The sequence below is a fragment of the Rhinoderma darwinii genome (genome assembly GCF_050947455.1).
Source record: "Rhinoderma darwinii isolate aRhiDar2 chromosome 5 unlocalized genomic scaffold, aRhiDar2.hap1 SUPER_5_unloc_39, whole genome shotgun sequence".
Classification (NCBI taxonomy): Eukaryota; Metazoa; Chordata; class Amphibia; order Anura; family Rhinodermatidae; genus Rhinoderma; species Rhinoderma darwinii.
This window is the reverse complement of record NW_027461797.1, coordinates 1,099,392-1,118,437: the sequence shown is the minus strand read 5'-3', so window position 1 is coordinate 1,118,437 and position 19,046 is coordinate 1,099,392. Positions and strand designations below refer to the sequence as shown.

General features: G+C 46.8%; 13 non-coding genes across 13 annotated transcripts; all 13 read left to right on the top strand.

The window, feature by feature from the left end:
* Positions 1-261: 261 nt before the first annotated feature.
* LOC142692020 (U2 spliceosomal RNA) lies at positions 262-452 on the top strand. Its single transcript, XR_012860517.1, has one exon. It is a non-coding gene; the product is annotated as a U2 spliceosomal RNA (small nuclear RNA).
* A 1,315-nt stretch (positions 453-1,767) lies between these two features.
* LOC142692019 (U2 spliceosomal RNA) lies at positions 1,768-1,958 on the top strand. The gene has a single exon (XR_012860516.1). It is a non-coding gene; the product is annotated as a U2 spliceosomal RNA (small nuclear RNA).
* A 1,289-nt stretch (positions 1,959-3,247) lies between these two features.
* LOC142692018 (U2 spliceosomal RNA) lies at positions 3,248-3,438 on the top strand. The gene has a single exon (XR_012860515.1). It is a non-coding gene; the product is annotated as a U2 spliceosomal RNA (small nuclear RNA).
* Positions 3,439-4,748: 1,310 nt separating this feature from the next.
* LOC142692016 (U2 spliceosomal RNA) lies at positions 4,749-4,939 on the top strand. Its single transcript, XR_012860513.1, has one exon. It is a non-coding gene; the product is annotated as a U2 spliceosomal RNA (small nuclear RNA).
* Positions 4,940-6,244: 1,305 nt separating this feature from the next.
* LOC142692015 (U2 spliceosomal RNA) lies at positions 6,245-6,435 on the top strand. Its single transcript, XR_012860512.1, has one exon. It is a non-coding gene; the product is annotated as a U2 spliceosomal RNA (small nuclear RNA).
* Positions 6,436-7,745: 1,310 nt separating this feature from the next.
* LOC142692014 (U2 spliceosomal RNA) lies at positions 7,746-7,936 on the top strand. Its single transcript, XR_012860511.1, has one exon. It is a non-coding gene; the product is annotated as a U2 spliceosomal RNA (small nuclear RNA).
* A 1,315-nt stretch (positions 7,937-9,251) lies between these two features.
* On the top strand, positions 9,252-9,442 carry LOC142692012 (U2 spliceosomal RNA). Its single transcript, XR_012860510.1, has one exon. It is a non-coding gene; the product is annotated as a U2 spliceosomal RNA (small nuclear RNA).
* A 1,301-nt stretch (positions 9,443-10,743) lies between these two features.
* LOC142692011 (U2 spliceosomal RNA) lies at positions 10,744-10,934 on the top strand. Its single transcript, XR_012860509.1, has one exon. It is a non-coding gene; the product is annotated as a U2 spliceosomal RNA (small nuclear RNA).
* Positions 10,935-12,251: 1,317 nt separating this feature from the next.
* On the top strand, positions 12,252-12,442 carry LOC142692010 (U2 spliceosomal RNA). Its single transcript, XR_012860508.1, has one exon. It is a non-coding gene; the product is annotated as a U2 spliceosomal RNA (small nuclear RNA).
* Positions 12,443-13,756: 1,314 nt separating this feature from the next.
* On the top strand, positions 13,757-13,947 carry LOC142692009 (U2 spliceosomal RNA). Its single transcript, XR_012860507.1, has one exon. It is a non-coding gene; the product is annotated as a U2 spliceosomal RNA (small nuclear RNA).
* Positions 13,948-15,250: 1,303 nt separating this feature from the next.
* LOC142692109 (U2 spliceosomal RNA) lies at positions 15,251-15,441 on the top strand. The gene has a single exon (XR_012860597.1). It is a non-coding gene; the product is annotated as a U2 spliceosomal RNA (small nuclear RNA).
* A 1,329-nt stretch (positions 15,442-16,770) lies between these two features.
* Positions 16,771-16,961, top strand: LOC142692008 (U2 spliceosomal RNA). The gene has a single exon (XR_012860506.1). It is a non-coding gene; the product is annotated as a U2 spliceosomal RNA (small nuclear RNA).
* Positions 16,962-18,255: 1,294 nt separating this feature from the next.
* LOC142692007 (U2 spliceosomal RNA) lies at positions 18,256-18,446 on the top strand. The gene has a single exon (XR_012860505.1). It is a non-coding gene; the product is annotated as a U2 spliceosomal RNA (small nuclear RNA).
* Positions 18,447-19,046: the final 600 nt, after the last annotated feature.

The window sequence follows — 19,046 nt, the reverse complement described above, 5'->3', positions numbered from 1 at the left end:
CACGGCAGGAGGGCATTTGGGCGTTGCCAAGAAGGCGTTTTTATGTCGATTCCTCCTCTTTCAGCACTGCATTGTGGTGCAAGCAAAAGAAGCAAATCCTGTGTAGCTTCCTCTCCGGCCTTTATTCACCTCCCGCTTAGTAGCTGTAAATGTGTGTGAGCCTGCAGGGCCCCATGGAATTGCCTAGGAGTAGGCTGAATCGCTGCAAGGGGTGAACAGCAGTATTAGGCAGGCTCGGTCAACGCCAGGCCCATTCGGGTTATCGCTTCTCGGCCTTTTGGCTAAGATCAAGTGTAGTATCTGTTCTTATCAGTTTAATATCTGATACGTCCCCTATCTGGGGACCATATATTAAATGGATTTTTAGAACAGGGAGATGGAAATAGAGCTTGCTCTGTCCACTCCACGCATTGACCTGGTATTGCAGTATTTCCAGGACCGGTGCACCCTTCCCTTATGTGTTTACTAAAATCAGATTCCAAAAGTGCTATTTGTGTTTGCTATTGTTTTTGTCTTTCTGATGGGATCTCCCCTTTTAATCCCATTATTTCAACACCTGTTGGACAATGCATGAGTGATAATGAGCTCATTGATTAAATGCAATTAATGAATAGATTGCCACCTCTTGTTGTGTGTCGTCTGTGTTTCTGTGTTTCCGGCATTTCACATTGGAACAGCTCATTCACCTTCCTTGTCTTCTCTCCGCCCTCCCTTTTAGGTAAGTTAAAGAGCTGCACCTGAGCCAGCCACTGATTGATTGATTGATTGATTGATTGATTGATTGATTGATTGATTGATTGATTGATTGATTGATTGATGCAGCACCACAGTCAAATAGTGGAGTGGAGTAGGGGAACAGCAAACAGCCAATAAAGCAGCCCGCCCGCTCGCCTGCCCGCCACAATGGACCTACCTGTGTACACTAGATGGATGTGATGGAATGTACTGTCGTCCCTACATTTCAAGAAGAAGTAAGAATTGCAGTTGCAACAAAGCCTTGCTTGCCTACAAAGAGAGCAGCAATTTGGATTTGTTACTATGTTACCTAGAAGAATAACAAACTGTGCAAGGATGGAGGTTGTAGGAGCAAGGAGAAGTTGTCTGTAAAGTTGGTGGATGCCTATTTTCCATTTTGCAGTCCCTTGTCTCCCTCTTGTGGCCTCCTGGAGGCAAATAAATGTGCAAAAAAAAGACAGCCTGGCGGCCGGCTGTTGCAGTGTTGCCCTCTCAGGCAACACTGAGTGACTGACTGAGCCTCACCGTCTTATATAAAGTTCAGACGGAACTTTGCACGTGTCATAGTGGAGCCCTCAGGATTCCAGAGCCAGCTTTCTGACATCATAATGGGGCCTCAGAGATAAAAGCCTGGGCCCAGGCAGTGTTGGTCAGTGCTGCTCAGCAGGCAGCACTGGACTGGATTAAAGCTAATACAAGTTGTGAAGGAACAAGGGGTGGCTGTGGGCATGCACTTACTGCTGCTGCTGCTGCTGCTGCTGCCAGTATTTGCACGGCAGGAGGGCATTTGGGCGTTGCCAAGAAGGCGTTTTTATGTCGATTCCTCCTCTTTCAGCACTGCATTGTGGTGCAAGCAAAAGAAGCAAATCCTGTGTAGCTTCCTCTCCGGCCTTTATTCACCTCCCGCTTAGTAGCTGTAAATGTGTGTGAGCCTGCAGGGCCCCATGGAATTGCCTAGGAGTAGGCTGAATCGCTGCAAGGGGTGAACAGCAGTATTAGGCAGGCTCGGTCAACGCCAGGCCCATTCGGGTTATCGCTTCTCGGCCTTTTGGCTAAGATCAAGTGTAGTATCTGTTCTTATCAGTTTAATATCTGATACGTCCCCTATCTGGGGACCATATATTAAATGGATTTTTAGAACAGGGAGATGGAAATAGAGCTTGCTCTGTCCACTCCACGCATTGACCTGGTATTGCAGTATTTCCAGGACCGGTGCACCCTTCCCTTATGTGTTTACTAAAATCAGATTCCAAAAGTGCTATTTGTGTTTGCTATTGTTTTTGTCTTTCTGATGGGATCTCCCCTTTTAATCCCATTATTTCAACACCTGTTGGACAATGCATGAGTGATAATGAGCTCATTGATTAAATGCAATTAATGAATAGATTGCCACCTCTTGTTGTGTGTCGTCTGTGTTTCTGTGTTTCCGGCATTTCACATTGGAACAGCTCATTCACCTTCCTTGTCTTCTCTCCGCCCTCCCTTTTAGGTAAGTTAAAGAGCTGCACCTGAGCCAGCCACTGATTGATTGATTGATTGATTGATTGATTGATTGATGCAGCACCACAGTCAAATAGTGGAGTGGAGTAGGGGAACAGCAAACAGCCAATAAAGCAGCCCGCCCGCTCGCCTGCCCGCCACAATGGACCTACCTGTGTACACTAGATGGATGTGATGGAATGTACTGTCGTCCCTACATTTCAAGAAGAAGTAAGAATTGCAGTTGCAACAAAGCCTTGCTTGCCTACAAAGAGAGCAGCAATTTGGATTTGTTACTATGTTACCTAGAAGAATAACAAACTGTGCAAGGATGGAGGTTGTAGGAGCAAGGAGAAGTTGTCTGTAAAGTTGGTGGATGCCTATTTTCCATTTTGCAGTCCCTTGTCTCCCTCTTGTGGCCTCCTGGAGGCAAATAAATGTGCAAAAAAAAGACAGCCTGGCGGCTGGCTGTTGCAGTGTTGCCCTCTCAGGCAACACTGAGTGACTGACTGAGCCTCACCGTCTTATATAAAGTTCAGACGGAACTTTGCACGTGTCATAGTGGAGCCCTCAGGATTCCAGAGCCAGCTTTCTGACATCATAATGGGGCCTCAGAGATAAAAGCCTGGGCCCAGGCAGTGTTGGTCAGTGCTGCTCAGCAGGCAGCACTGGACTGGATTAAAGCTAATACAAGTTGTGAAGGAACAAGGGGTGGCTGTGGGCATGCACTTACTGCTGCTGCTGCTGCTGCTGCTGCTGCTGCCAGTATTTGCACGGCAGGAGGGCATTTGGGCGTTGCCAAGAAGGCGTTTTTATGTCGATTCCTCCTCTTTCAGCACTGCATTGTGGTGCAAGCAAAAGAAGCAAATCCTGTGTAGCTTCCTCTCCGGCCTTTATTCACCTCCCGCTTAGTAGCTGTAAATGTGTGTGAGCCTGCAGGGCCCCATGGAATTGCCTAGGAGTAGGCTGAATCGCTGCAAGGGGTGAACAGCAGTATTAGGCAGGCTCGGTCAACGCCAGGCCCATTCGGGTTATCGCTTCTCGGCCTTTTGGCTAAGATCAAGTGTAGTATCTGTTCTTATCAGTTTAATATCTGATACGTCCCCTATCTGGGGACCATATATTAAATGGATTTTTAGAACAGGGAGATGGAAATAGAGCTTGCTCTGTCCACTCCACGCATTGACCTGGTATTGCAGTATTTCCAGGACCGGTGCACCCTTCCCTTATGTGTTTACTAAAATCAGATTCCAAAAGTGCTATTTGTGTTTGCTATTGTTTTTGTCTTTCTGATGGGATCTCCCCTTTTAATCCCATTATTTCAACACCTGTTGGACAATGCATGAGTGATAATGAGCTCATTGATTAAATGCAATTAATGAATAGATTGCCACCTCTTGTTGTGTGTCGTCTGTGTTTCTGTGTTTCCGGCATTTCACATTGGAACAGCTCATTCACCTTCCTTGTCTTCTCTCCGCCCTCCCTTTTAGGTAAGTTAAAGAGCTGCACCTGAGCCAGCCACTGATTGATTGATTGATTGATTGATTGATTGATTGATTGATTGATTGATTGATTGATGCAGCACCACAGTCAAATAGTGGAGTGGAGTAGGGGAACAGCAAACAGCCAATAAAGCAGCCCGCCCGCTCGCCTGCCCGCCACAATGGACCTACCTGTGTACACTAGATGGATGTGATGGAATGTACTGTCGTCCCTACATTTCAAGAAGAAGTAAGAATTGCAGTTGCAACAAAGCCTTGCTTGCCTACAAAGAGAGCAGCAATTTGGATTTGTTACTATGTTACCTAGAAGAATAACAAACTGTGCAAGGATGGAGGTTGTAGGAGCAAGGAGAAGTTGTCTGTAAAGTTGGTGGATGCCTATTTTCCATTTTGCAGTCCCTTGTCTCCCTCTTGTGGCCTCCTGGAGGCAAATAAATGTGCAAAAAAAAGACAGCCTGGCGGCCGGCTGTTGCAGTGTTGCCCTCTCAGGCAACACTGAGTGACTGACTGAGCCTCACCGTCTTATATAAAGTTCAGACGGAACTTTGCACGTGTCATAGTGGAGCCCTCAGGATTCCAGAGCCAGCTTTCTGACATCATAATGGGGCCTCAGAGATAAAAGCCTGGGCCCAGGCAGTGTTGGTCAGTGCTGCTCAGCAGGCAGCACTGGACTGGATTAAAGCTAATACGAGGTTGTGAAGGAACAAGGGGTGGCTGTGGGCATGCACTTACTGCTGCTGCTGCTGCTGCTGCTGCTGCTGCCAGTATTTGCACGGCAGGAGGGCATTTGGGCGTTGCCAAGAAGGCGTTTTTATGTCGATTCCTCCTCTTTCAGCACTGCATTGTGGTGCAAGCAAAATAAGCAAATCCTGTGTAGCTTCCTCTCCGGCCTTTATTCACCTCCCGCTTAGTAGCTGTAAATGTGTGTGAGCCTGCAGGGCCCCATGGAATTGCCTAGGAGTAGGCTGAATCGCTGCAAGGGGTGAACAGCAGTATTAGGCAGGCTCGGTCAACGCCAGGCCCATTCGGGTTATCGCTTCTCGGCCTTTTGGCTAAGATCAAGTGTAGTATCTGTTCTTATCAGTTTAATATCTGATACGTCCCCTATCTGGGGACCATATATTAAATGGATTTTTAGAACAGGGAGATGGAAATAGAGCTTGCTCTGTCCACTCCACGCATTGACCTGGTATTGCAGTATTTCCAGGACCGGTGCACCCTTCCCTTATGTGTTTACTAAAATCAGATTCCAAAAGTGCTATTTGTGTTTGCTATTGTTTTTGTCTTTCTGATGGGATCTCCCCTTTTAATCCCATTATTTCAACACCTGTTGGACAATGCATGAGTGATAATGAGCTCATTGATTAAATGCAATTAATGAATAGATTGCCACCTCTTGTTGTGTGTCGTCTGTGTTTCTGTGTTTCCGGCATTTCACATTGGAACAGCTCATTCACCTTCCTTGTCTTCTCTCCGCCCTCCCTTTTAGGTAAGTTAAAGAGCTGCACCTGAGCCAGCCACTGATTGATTGATTGATTGATTGATTGATTGATTGATTGATTGATTGATTGATGCAGCACCACAGTCAAATAGTGGAGTGGAGTAGGGGAACAGCAAACAGCCAATAAAGCAGCCCGCCCGCTCGCCTGCCCGCCACAATGGACCTACCTGTGTACACTAGATGGATGTGATGGAATGTACTGTCGTCCCTACATTTCAAGAAGAAGTAAGAATTGCAGTTGCAACAAAGCCTTGCTTGCCTACAAAGAGAGCAGCAATTTGGATTTGTTACTATGTTACCTAGAAGAATAACAAACTGTGCAAGGATGGAGGTTGTAGGAGCAAGGAGAAGTTGTCTGTAAAGTTGGTGGATGCCTATTTTCCATTTTGCAGTCCCTTGTCTCCCTCTTGTGGCCTCCTGGAGGCAAATAAATGTGCAAAAAAAAGACAGCCTGGCGGCCGGCTGTTGCAGTGTTGCCCTCTCAGGCAACACTGAGTGACTGACTGAGCCTCACCGTCTTATATAAAGTTCAGACGGAACTTTGCACGTGTCATAGTGGAGCCCTCAGGATTCCAGAGCCAGCTTTCTGACATCATAATGGGGCCTCAGAGATAAAAGCCTGGGCCCAGGCAGTGTTGGTCAGTGCTGCTCAGCAGGCAGCACTGGACTGGATTAAAGCTAATACAAGTTGTGAAGGAACAAGGGGTGGCTGTGGGCATGCACTTACTGCTGCTGCTGCTGCTGCTGCTGCTGCTGCCAGTATTTGCACGGCAGGAGGGCATTTGGGCGTTGCCAAGAAGGCGTTTTTATGTCGATTCCTCCTCTTTCAGCACTGCATTGTGGTGCAAGCAAAAGAAGCAAATCCTGTGTAGCTTCCTCTCCGGCCTTTATTCACCTCCCGCTTAGTAGCTGTAAATGTGTGTGAGCCTGCAGGGCCCCATGGAATTGCCTAGGAGTAGGCTGAATCGCTGCAAGGGGTGAACAGCAGTATTAGGCAGGCTCGGTCAACGCCAGGCCCATTCGGGTTATCGCTTCTCGGCCTTTTGGCTAAGATCAAGTGTAGTATCTGTTCTTATCAGTTTAATATCTGATACGTCCCCTATCTGGGGACCATATATTAAATGGATTTTTAGAACAGGGAGATGGAAATAGAGCTTGCTCTGTCCACTCCACGCATTGACCTGGTATTGCAGTATTTCCAGGACCGGTGCACCCTTCCCTTATGTGTTTACTAAAATCAGATTCCAAAAGTGCTATTTGTGTTTGCTATTGTTTTTGTCTTTCTGATGGGATCTCCCCTTTTAATCCCATTATTTCAACACCTGTTGGACAATGCATGAGTGATAATGAGCTCATTGATTAAATGCAATTAATGAATAGATTGCCACCTCTTGTTGTGTGTCGTCTGTGTTTCTGTGTTTCCGGCATTTCACATTGGAACAGCTCATTCACCTTCCTTGTCTTCTCTCCGCCCTCCCTTTTAGGTAAGTTAAAGAGCTGCACCTGAGCCAGCCACTGATTGATTGATTGATTGATTGATTGATTGATTGATTGATTGATTGATTGATTGATTGATGCAGCACCACAGTCAAATAGTGGAGTGGAGTAGGGGAACAGCAAACAGCCAATAAAGCAGCCCGCCCGCTCGCCTGCCCGCCACAATGGACCTACCTGTGTACACTAGATGGATGTGATGGAATGTACTGTCGTCCCTACATTTCAAGAAGAAGTAAGAATTGCAGTTGCAACAAAGCCTTGCTTGCCTACAAAGAGAGCAGCAATTTGGATTTGTTACTATGTTACCTAGAAGAATAACAAACTGTGCAAGGATGGAGGTTGTAGGAGCAAGGAGAAGTTGTCTGTAAAGTTGGTGGATGCCTATTTTCCATTTTGCAGTCCCTTGTCTCCCTCTTGTGGCCTCCTGGAGGCAAATAAATGTGCAAAAAAAAGACAGCCTGGCGGCCGGCTGTTGCAGTGTTGCCCTCTCAGGCAACACTGAGTGACTGACTGAGCCTCACCGTCTTATATAAAGTTCAGACGGAACTTTGCACGTGTCATAGTGGAGCCCTCAGGATTCCAGAGCCAGCTTTCTGACATCATAATGGGGCCTCAGAGATAAAAGCCTGGGCCCAGGCAGTGTTGGTCAGTGCTGCTCAGCAGGCAGCACTGGACTGGATTAAAGCTAATACAAGTTGTGAAGGAACAAGGGGTGGCTGTGGGCATGCACTTACTGCTGCTGCTGCTGCTGCTGCTGCTGCCAGTATTTGCACGGCAGGAGGGCATTTGGGCGTTGCCAAGAAGGCGTTTTTATGTCGATTCCTCCTCTTTCAGCACTGCATTGTGGTGCAAGCAAAAGAAGCAAATCCTGTGTAGCTTCCTCTCCGGCCTTTATTCACCTCCCGCTTAGTAGCTGTAAATGTGTGTGAGCCTGCAGGGCCCCATGGAATTGCCTAGGAGTAGGCTGAATCGCTGCAAGGGGTGAACAGCAGTATTAGGCAGGCTCGGTCAACGCCAGGCCCATTCGGGTTATCGCTTCTCGGCCTTTTGGCTAAGATCAAGTGTAGTATCTGTTCTTATCAGTTTAATATCTGATACGTCCCCTATCTGGGGACCATATATTAAATGGATTTTTAGAACAGGGAGATGGAAATAGAGCTTGCTCTGTCCACTCCACGCATTGACCTGGTATTGCAGTATTTCCAGGACCGGTGCACCCTTCCCTTATGTGTTTACTAAAATCAGATTCCAAAAGTGCTATTTGTGTTTGCTATTGTTTTTGTCTTTCTGATGGGATCTCCCCTTTTAATCCCATTATTTCAACACCTGTTGGACAATGCATGAGTGATAATGAGCTCATTGATTAAATGCAATTAATGAATAGATTGCCACCTCTTGTTGTGTGTCGTCTGTGTTTCTGTGTTTCCGGCATTTCACATTGGAACAGCTCATTCACCTTCCTTGTCTTCTCTCCGCCCTCCCTTTTAGGTAAGTTAAAGAGCTGCACCTGAGCCAGCCACTGATTGATTGATTGATTGATTGATTGATTGATTGATTGATTGATTGATTGATTGATGCAGCACCACAGTCAAATAGTGGAGTGGAGTAGGGGAACAGCAAACAGCCAATAAAGCAGCCCGCCCGCTCGCCTGCCCGCCACAATGGACCTACCTGTGTACACTAGATGGATGTGATGGAATGTACTGTTGTCCCTACATTTCAAGAAGAAGTAAGAATTGCAGTTGCAACAAAGCCTTGCTTGCCTACAAAGAGAGCAGCAATTTGGATTTGTTACTATGTTACCTAGAAGAATAACAAACTGTGCAAGGATGGAGGTTGTAGGAGCAAGGAGAAGTTGTCTGTAAAGTTGGTGGATGCCTATTTTCCATTTTGCAGTCCCTTGTCTCCCTCTTGTGGCCTCCTGGAGGCAAATAAATGTGCAAAAAAAAGACAGCCTGGCGGCCGGCTGTTGCAGTGTTGCCCTCTCAGGCAACACTGAGTGACTGACTGAGCCTCACCGTCTTATATAAAGTTCAGACGGAACTTTGCACGTGTCATAGTGGAGCCCTCAGGATTCCAGAGCCAGCTTTCTGACATCATAATGGGGCCTCAGAGATAAAAGCCTGGGCCCAGGCAGTGTTGGTCAGTGCTGCTCAGCAGGCAGCACTGGACTGGATTAAAGCTAATACAAGTTGTGAAGGAACAAGGGGTGGCTGTGGGCATGCACTTACTGCTGCTGCTGCTGCTGCTGCTGCTGCTGCTGCTGCTAGTATTTGCACGGCAGGAGGGCATTTGGGCGTTGCCAAGAAGGCGTTTTTATGTCGATTCCTCCTCTTTCAGCACTGCATTGTGGTGCAAGCAAAAGAAGCAAATCCTGTGTAGCTTCCTCTCCGGCCTTTATTCACCTCCCGCTTAGTAGCTGTAAATGTGTGTGAGCCTGCAGGGCCCCATGGAATTGCCTAGGAGTAGGCTGAATCGCTGCAAGGGGTGAACAGCAGTATTAGGCAGGCTCGGTCAACGCCAGGCCCATTCGGGTTATCGCTTCTCGGCCTTTTGGCTAAGATCAAGTGTAGTATCTGTTCTTATCAGTTTAATATCTGATACGTCCCCTATCTGGGGACCATATATTAAATGGATTTTTAGAACAGGGAGATGGAAATAGAGCTTGCTCTGTCCACTCCACGCATTGACCTGGTATTGCAGTATTTCCAGGACCGGTGCACCCTTCCCTTATGTGTTTACTAAAATCAGATTCCAAAAGTGCTATTTGTGTTTGCTATTGTTTTTGTCTTTCTGATGGGATCTCCCCTTTTAATCCCATTATTTCAACACCTGTTGGACAATGCATGAGTGATAATGAGCTCATTGATTAAATGCAATTAATGAATAGATTGCCACCTCTTGTTGTGTGTCGTCTGTGTTTCTGTGTTTCCGGCATTTCACATTGGAACAGCTCATTCACCTTCCTTGTCTTCTCTCCGCCCTCCCTTTTAGGTAAGTTAAAGAGCTGCACCTGAGCCAGCCACTGATTGATTGATTGATTGATTGATTGATTGATTGATTGATTGATTGATGCAGCACCACAGTCAAATAGTGGAGTGGAGTAGGGGAACAGCAAACAGCCAATAAAGCAGCCCGCCCGCTCGCCTGCCCGCCACAATGGACCTACCTGTGTACACTAGATGGATGTGATGGAATGTACTGTCGTCCCTACATTTCAAGAAGAAGTAAGAATTGCAGTTGCAACAAAGCCTTGCTTGCCTACAAAGAGAGCAGCAATTTGGATTTGTTACTATGTTACCTAGAAGAATAACAAACTGTGCAAGGATGGAGGTTGTAGGAGCAAGGAGAAGTTGTCTGTAAAGTTGGTGGATGCCTATTTTCCATTTTGCAGTCCCTTGTCTCCCTCTTGTGGCCTCCTGGAGGCAAATAAATGTGCAAAAAAAAGACAGCCTGGCGGCCGGCTGTTGCAGTGTTGCCCTCTCAGGCAACACTGAGTGACTGACTGAGCCTCACCGTCTTATATAAAGTTCAGACGGAACTTTGCACGTGTCATAGTGGAGCTCTCAGGATTCCAGAGCCAGCTTTCTGACATCATAATGGGGCCTCAGAGATAAAAGCCTGGGCCCAGGCAGTGTTGGTCAGTGCTGCTCAGCAGGCAGCACTGGACTGGATTAAAGCTAATACAAGTTGTGAAGGAACAAGGGGTGGCTGTGGGCATGCACTTACTGCTGCTGCTGCTGCTGCTGCTGCTGCTGCCAGTATTTGCACGGCAGGAGGGCATTTGGGCGTTGCCAAGAAGGCGTTTTTATGTCGATTCCTCCTCTTTCAGCACTGCATTGTGGTGCAAGCAAAAGAAGCAAATCCTGTGTAGCTTCCTCTCCGGCCTTTATTCACCTCCCGCTTAGTAGCTGTAAATGTGTGTGAGCCTGCAGGGCCCCATGGAATTGCCTAGGAGTAGGCTGAATCGCTGCAAGGGGTGAACAGCAGTATTAGGCAGGCTCGGTCAACGCCAGGCCCATTCGGGTTATCGCTTCTCGGCCTTTTGGCTAAGATCAAGTGTAGTATCTGTTCTTATCAGTTTAATATCTGATACGTCCCCTATCTGGGGACCATATATTAAATGGATTTTTAGAACAGGGAGATGGAAATAGAGCTTGCTCTGTCCACTCCACGCATTGACCTGGTATTGCAGTATTTCCAGGACCGGTGCACCCTTCCCTTATGTGTTTACTAAAATCAGATTCCAAAAGTGCTATTTGTGTTTGCTATTGTTTTTGTCTTTCTGATGGGATCTCCCCTTTTAATCCCATTATTTCAACACCTGTTGGACAATGCATGAGTGATAATGAGCTCATTGATTAAATGCAATTAATGAATAGATTGCCACCTCTTGTTGTGTGTCGTCTGTGTTTCTGTGTTTCCGGCATTTCACATTGGAACAGCTCATTCACCTTCCTTGTCTTCTCTCCGCCCTCCCTTTTAGGTAAGTTAAAGAGCTGCACCTGAGCCAGCCACTGATTGATTGATTGATTGATTGATTGATTGATTGATTGATTGATTGATTGATTGATTGATTGATGCAGCACCACAGTCAAATAGTGGAGTGGAGTAGGGGAACAGCAAACAGCCAATAAAGCAGCCCGCCCGCTCGCCTGCCCGCCACAATGGACCTACCTGTGTACACTAGATGGATGTGATGGAATGTACTGTCGTCCCTACATTTCAAGAAGAAGTAAGAATTGCAGTTGCAACAAAGCCTTGCTTGCCTACAAAGAGAGCAGCAATTTGGATTTGTTACTATGTTACCTAGAAGAATAACAAACTGTGCAAGGATGGAGGTTGTAGGAGCAAGGAGAAGTTGTCTGTAAAGTTGGTGGATGCCTATTTTCCATTTTGCAGTCCCTTGTCTCCCTCTTGTGGCCTCCTGGAGGCAAATAAATGTACAAAAAAAAGACAGCCTGGCGGCCGGCTGTTGCAGTGTTGCCCTCTCAGGCAACACTGAGTGACTGACTGAGCCTCACCGTCTTATATAAAGTTCAGACGGAACTTTGCACGTGTCATAGTGGAGCCCTCAGGATTCCAGAGCCAGCTTTCTGACATCATAATGGGGCCTCAGAGATAAAAGCCTGGGCCCAGGCAGTGTTGGTCAGTGCTGCTCAGCAGGCAGCACTGGACTGGATTAAAGCTAATACAAGTTGTGAAGGAACAAGGGGTGGCTGTGGGCATGCACTTACTGCTGCTGCTGCTGCTGCTGCTGCTGCTGCCAGTATTTGCACGGCAGGAGGGCATTTGGGCGTTGCCAAGAAGGCGTTTTTATGTCGATTCCTCCTCTTTCAGCACTGCATTGTGGTGCAAGCAAAAGAAGCAAATCCTGTGTAGCTTCCTCTCCGGCCTTTATTCACCTCCCGCTTAGTAGCTGTAAATGTGTGTGAGCCTGCAGGGCCCCATGGAATTGCCTAGGAGTAGGCTGAATCGCTGCAAGGGGTGAACAGCAGTATTAGGCAGGCTCGGTCAACGCCAGGCCCATTCGGGTTATCGCTTCTCGGCCTTTTGGCTAAGATCAAGTGTAGTATCTGTTCTTATCAGTTTAATATCTGATACGTCCCCTATCTGGGGACCATATATTAAATGGATTTTTAGAACAGGGAGATGGAAATAGAGCTTGCTCTGTCCACTCCACGCATTGACCTGGTATTGCAGTATTTCCAGGACCGGTGCACCCTTCCCTTATGTGTTTACTAAAATCAGATTCCAAAAGTGCTATTTGTGTTTGCTATTGTTTTTGTCTTTCTGATGGGATCTCCCCTTTTAATCCCATTATTTCAACACCTGTTGGACAATGCATGAGTGATAATGAGCTCATTGATTAAATGCAATTAATGAATAGATTGCCACCTCTTGTTGTGTGTCGTCTGTGTTTCTGTGTTTCCGGCATTTCACATTGGAACAGCTCATTCACCTTCCTTGTCTTCTCTCCGCCCTCCCTTTTAGGTAAGTTAAAGAGCTGCACCTGAGCCAGCCACTGATTGATTGATTGATTGATTGATTGATTGATTGATTGATTGATTGATTGATTGATTGATTGATGCAGCACCACAGTCAAATAGTGGAGTGGAGTAGGGGAACAGCAAACAGCCAATAAAGCAGCCCGCCCGCTCGCCTGCCCGCCACAATGGACCTACCTGTGTACACTAGATGGATGTGATGGAATGTACTGTCGTCCCTACATTTCAAGAAGAAGTAAGAATTGCAGTTGCAACAAAGCCTTGCTTGCCTACAAAAAGAGCAGCAATTTGGATTTGTTACTATGTTACCTAGAAGAATAACAAACTGTGCAAGGATGGAGGTTGTAGGAGCAAGGAGAAGTTGTCTGTAAAGTTGGTGGATGCCTATTTTCCATTTTGCAGTCCCTTGTCTCCCTCTTGTGGCCTCCTGGAGGCAAATAAATGTGCAAAAAAAAGACAGCCTGGCGGCCGGCTGTTGCAGTGTTGCCCTCTCAGGCAACACTGAGTGACTGACTGAGCCTCACCGTCTTATATAAAGTTCAGACGGAACTTTGCACGTGTCATAGTGGAGCCCTCAGGATTCCAGAGCCAGCTTTCTGACATCATAATGGGGCCTCAGAGATAAAAGCCTGGGCCCAGGCAGTGTTGGTCAGTGCTGCTCAGCAGGCAGCACTGGACTGGATTAAAGCTAATACAAGTTGTGAAGGAACAAGGGGTGGCTGTGGGCATGCACTTACTGCTGCTGCTGCTGCTGCTGCTGCTGCCAGTATTTGCACGGCAGGAGGGCATTTGGGCGTTGCCAAGAAGGCGTTTTTATGTCGATTCCTCCTCTTTCAGCACTGCATTGTGGTGCAAGCAAAAGAAGCAAATCCTGTGTAGCTTCCTCTCCGGCCTTTATTCACCTCCCGCTTAGTAGCTGTAAATGTGTGTGAGCCTGCAGGGCCCCATGGAATTGCCTAGGAGTAGGCTGAATCGCTGCAAGGGGTGAACAGCAGTATTAGGCAGGCTCGGTCAACGCCAGGCCCATTCGGGTTATCGCTTCTCGGCCTTTTGGCTAAGATCAAGTGTAGTATCTGTTCTTATCAGTTTAATATCTGATACGTCCCCTATCTGGGGACCATATATTAAATGGATTTTTAGAACAGGGAGATGGAAATAGAGCTTGCTCTGTCCACTCCACGCATTGACCTGGTATTGCAGTATTTCCAGGACCGGTGCACCCTTCCCTTATGTGTTTACTAAAATCAGATTCCAAAAGTGCTATTTGTGTTTGCTATTGTTTTTGTCTTTCTGATGGGATCTCCCCTTTTAATCCCATTATTTCAACACCTGTTGGACAATGCATGAGTGATAATGAGCTCATTGATTAAATGCAATTAATGAATAGATTGCCACCTCTTGTTGTGTGTCGTCTGTGTTTCTGTGTTTCCGGCATTTCACATTGGAACAGCTCATTCACCTTCCTTGTCTTCTCTCCGCCCTCCCTTTTAGGTAAGTTAAAGAGCTGCACCTGAGCCAGCCACTGATTGATTGATTGATTGATTGATTGATTGATTGATTGATGCAGCACCACAGTCAAATAGTGGAGTGGAGTAGGGGAACAGCAAACAGCCAATAAAGCAGCCCGCCCGCTCGCCTGCCCGCCACAATGGACCTACCTGTGTACACTAGATGGATGTGATGGAATGTACTGTCGTCCCTACATTTCAAGAAGAAGTAAGAATTGCAGTTGCAACAAAGCCTTGCTTGCCTACAAAGAGAGCAGCAATTTGGATTTGTTACTATGTTACCTAGAAGAATAACAAACTGTGCAAGGATGGAGGTTGTAGGAGCAAGGAGAAGTTGTCTGTAAAGTTGGTGGATGCCTATTTTCCATTTTGCAGTCCCTTGTCTCCCTCTTGTGGCCTCCTGGAGGCAAATAAATGTGCAAAAAAAAGACAGCCTGGCGGCCGGCTGTTGCAGTGTTGCCCTCTCAGGCAACACTGAGTGACTGACTGAGCCTCACCGTCTTATATAAAGTTCAGACGGAACTTTGCACGTGTCATAGTGGAGCCCTCAGGATTCCAGAGCCAGCTTTCTGACATCATAATGGGGCCTCAGAGATAAAAGCCTGGGCCCAGGCAGTGTTGGTCAGTGCTGCTCAGCAGGCAGCACTGGACTGGATTAAAGCTAATACAAGTTGTGAAGGAACAAGGGGTGGCTGTGGGCATGCACTTACTGCTGCTGCTGCTGCTGCTGCTGCTGCTGCTGCTGCCAGTATTTGCACGGCAGGAGGGCATTTGGGCGTTGCCAAGAAGGCGTTTTTATGTCGATTCCTCCTCTTTCAGCACTGCATTGTGGTGCAAGCAAAAGAAGCAAATCCTGTGTAGCTTCCTCTCCGGCCTTTATTCACCTCCCGCTTAGTAGCTGTAAATGTGTGTGAGCCTGCAGGGCCCCATGGAATTGCCTAGGAGTAGGCTGAATCGCTGCAAGGGGTGAACAGCAGTATTAGGCAGGCTCGGTCAACGCCAGGCCCATTCGGGTTATCGCTCGCTTCTCGGCCTTTTGGCTAAGATCAAGTGTAGTATCTGTTCTTATCAGTTTAATATCTGATACGTCCCCTATCTGGGGACCATATATTAAATGGATTTTTAGAACAGGGAGATGGAAATAGAGCTTGCTCTGTCCACTCCACGCATTGACCTGGTATTGCAGTATTTCCAGGACCGGTGCACCCTTCCCTTATGTGTTTACTAAAATCAGATTCCAAAAGTGCTATTTGTGTTTGCTATTGTTTTTGTCTTTCTGATGGGATCTCCCCTTTTAATCCCATTATTTCAACACCTGTTGGACAATGCATGAGTGATAATGAGCTCATTGATTAAATGCAATTAATGAATAGATTGCCACCTCTTGTTGTGTGTCGTCTGTGTTTCTGTGTTTCCGGCATTTCACATTGGAACAGCTCATTCACCTTCCTTGTCTTCTCTCCGCCCTCCCTTTTAGGTAAGTTAAAGAGCTGCACCTGAGCCAGCCACTGATTGATTGATTGATTGATTGATTGATTGATTGATTGATTGATTGATTGATTGATTGATTGATTGATTGATTGATGCAGCACCACAGTCAAATAGTGGAGTGGAGTAGGGGAACAGCAAACAGCCAATAAAGCAGCCCGCCCGCTCGCCTGCCCGCCACAATGGACCTACCTGTGTACACTAGATGGATGTGATGGAATGTACTGTCGTCCCTACATTTCAAGAAGAAGTAAGAATTGCAGTTGCAACAAAGCCTTGCTTGCCTACAAAGAGAGCAGCAATTTGGATTTGTTACTATGTTACCTAGAAGAATAACAAACTGTGCAAGGATGGAGGTTGTAGGAGCAAGGAGAAGTTGTCTGTAAAGTTGGTGGATGCCTATTTTCCATTTTGCAGTCCCTTGTCTCCCTCTTGTGGCCTCCTGGAGGCAAATAAATGTGCAAAAAAAAGACAGCCTGGCGGCCGGCTGTTGCAGTGTTGCCCTCTCAGGCAACACTGAGTGACTGACTGAGCCTCACCGTCTTATATAAAGTTCAGACGGAACTTTGCACGTGTCATAGTGGAGCTCTCAGGATTCCAGAGCCAGCTTTCTGACATCATAATGGGGCCTCAGAGATAAAAGCCTGGGCCCAGGCAGTGTTGGTCAGTGCTGCTCAGCAGGCAGCACTGGACTGGATTAAAGCTAATACAAGTTGTGAAGGAACAAGGGGTGGCTGTGGGCATGCACTTACTGCTGCTGCTGCTGCTGCTGCTGCTGCTGCCAGTATTTGCACGGCAGGAGGGCATTTGGGCGTTGCCAAGAAGGCGTTTTTATGTCGATTCCTCCTCTTTCAGCACTGCATTGTGGTGCAAGCAAAAGAAGCAAATCCTGTGTAGCTTCCTCTCCGGCCTTTATTCACCTCCCGCTTAGTAGCTGTAAATGTGTGTGAGCCTGCAGGGCCCCATGGAATTGCCTAGGAGTAGGCTGAATCGCTGCAAGGGGTGAACAGCAGTATTAGGCAGGCTCGGTCAACGCCAGGCCCATTCGGGTTATCGCTTCTCGGCCTTTTGGCTAAGATCAAGTGTAGTATCTGTTCTTATCAGTTTAATATCTGATACGTCCCCTATCTGGGGACCATATATTAAATGGATTTTTAGAACAGGGAGATGGAAATAGAGCTTGCTCTGTCCACTCCACGCATTGACCTGGTATTGCAGTATTTCCAGGACCGGTGCACCCTTCCCTTATGTGTTTACTAAAATCAGATTCCAAAAGTGTTTTTTGTCTTTGCTATTGTTTTTGTCTTTCTGATGGGATCTCCCCTTTTAATCCCATTATTTCAACACCTGTTGGACAATGCATGAGTGATAATGAGCTCATTGATTAAATGCAATTAATGAATAGATTGCCACCTCTTGTTGTGTGTCGTCTGTGTTTCTGTGTTTCCGGCATTTCACATTGGAACAGCTCATTCACCTTCCTTGTCTTCTCTCCGCCCTCCCTTTTAGGTAAGTTAAAGAGCTGCACCTGAGCCAGCCACTGATTGATTGATTGATTGATTGATTGATTGATTGATTGATTGATGCAGCACCACAGTCAAATAGTGGAGTGGAGTAGGGGAACAGCAAACAGCCAATAAAGCAGCCCGCCCGCTCGCCTGCCCGCCACAATGGACCTACCTGTGTACACTAGATGGATGTGATGGAATGTACTGTCGTCCCTACATTTCAAGAAGAAGTAAGAATTGCAGTTGCAACAAAGCCTTGCTTGCCTACAAAGAGAGCAGCAATTTGGATTTGTTACTATGTTACCTAGAAGAATAACAAACTGTGCAAGGATGGAGGTTGTAGGAGCAAGGAGAAGTTGTCTGTAAAGTTGGTGGATGCCTATTTTCCATTTTGCAGTCCCTTGTCTCCCTCTTGTGGCCTCCTGGAGGCAAATAAATGTACAAAAAAAAGACAGCCTGGCGGCCGGCTGTTGCAGTGTTGCCCTCTCAGGCAACACTGAGTGACTGACTGAGCCTCACCGTCTTATATAAAGTTCAGACGGAACTTTGCACGTGTCATAGTGGAGCCCTCAGGATTCCAGAGCCAGCTTTCTGACATCATAATGGGGCCTCAGAGATAAAAGCCTGGGCCCAGGCAGTGTTGGTCAGTGCTGCTCAGCAGGCAGCACTGGACTGGATTAAAGCTAATACAAGTTGTGAAGGAACAAGGGGTGGCTGTGGGCATGCACTTACTGCTGCTGCTGCTGCTGCTGCTGCTGCCAGTATTTGCACGGCAGGAGGGCATTTGGGCGTTGCCAAGAAGGCGTTTTTATGTCGATTCCTCCTCTTTCAGCACTGCATTGTGGTGCAAGCAAAAGAAGCAAATCCTGTGTAGCTTCCTCTCCGGCCTTTATTCACCTCCCGCTTAGTAGCTGTAAATGTGTGTGAGCCTGCAGGGCCCCATGGAATTGCCTAGGAGTAGGCTGAATCGCTGCAAGGGGTGAACAGCAGTATTAGGCAGGCTCGGTCAACGCCAGGCCCATTCGGGTTATCGCTTCTCGGCCTTTTGGCTAAGATCAAGTGTAGTATCTGTTCTTATCAGTTTAATATCTGATACGTCCCCTATCTGGGGACCATATATTAAATGGATTTTTAGAACAGGGAGATGGAAATAGAGCTTGCTCTGTCCACTCCACGCATTGACCTGGTATTGCAGTATTTCCAGGACCGGTGCACCCTTCCCTTATGTGTTTACTAAAATCAGATTCCAAAAGTGCTATTTGTGTTTGCTATTGTTTTTGTCTTTCTGATGGGATCTCCCCTTTTAATCCCATTATTTCAACACCTGTTGGACAATGCATGAGTGATAATGAGCTCATTGATTAAATGCAATTAATGAATAGATTGCCACCTCTTGTTGTGTGTCGTCTGTGTTTCTGTGTTTCCGGCATTTCACATTGGAACAGCTCATTCACCTTCCTTGTCTTCTCTCCGCCCTCCCTTTTAGGTAAGTTAAAGAGCTGCACCTGAGCCAGCCACTGATTGATTGATTGATTGATTGATTGATTGATTGATTGATTGATTGATTGATTGATTGATTGATTGATTGATGCAGCACCACAGTCAAATAGTGGAGTGGAGTAGGGGAACAGCAAACAGCCAATAAAGCAGCCCGCCCGCTCGCCTGCCCGCCACAATGGACCTACCTGTGTACACTAGATGGATGTGATGGAATGTACTGTCGTCCCTACATTTCAAGAAGAAGTAAGAATTGCAGTTGCAACAAAGCCTTGCTTGCCTACAAAAAGAGCAGCAATTTGGATTTGTTACTATGTTACCTA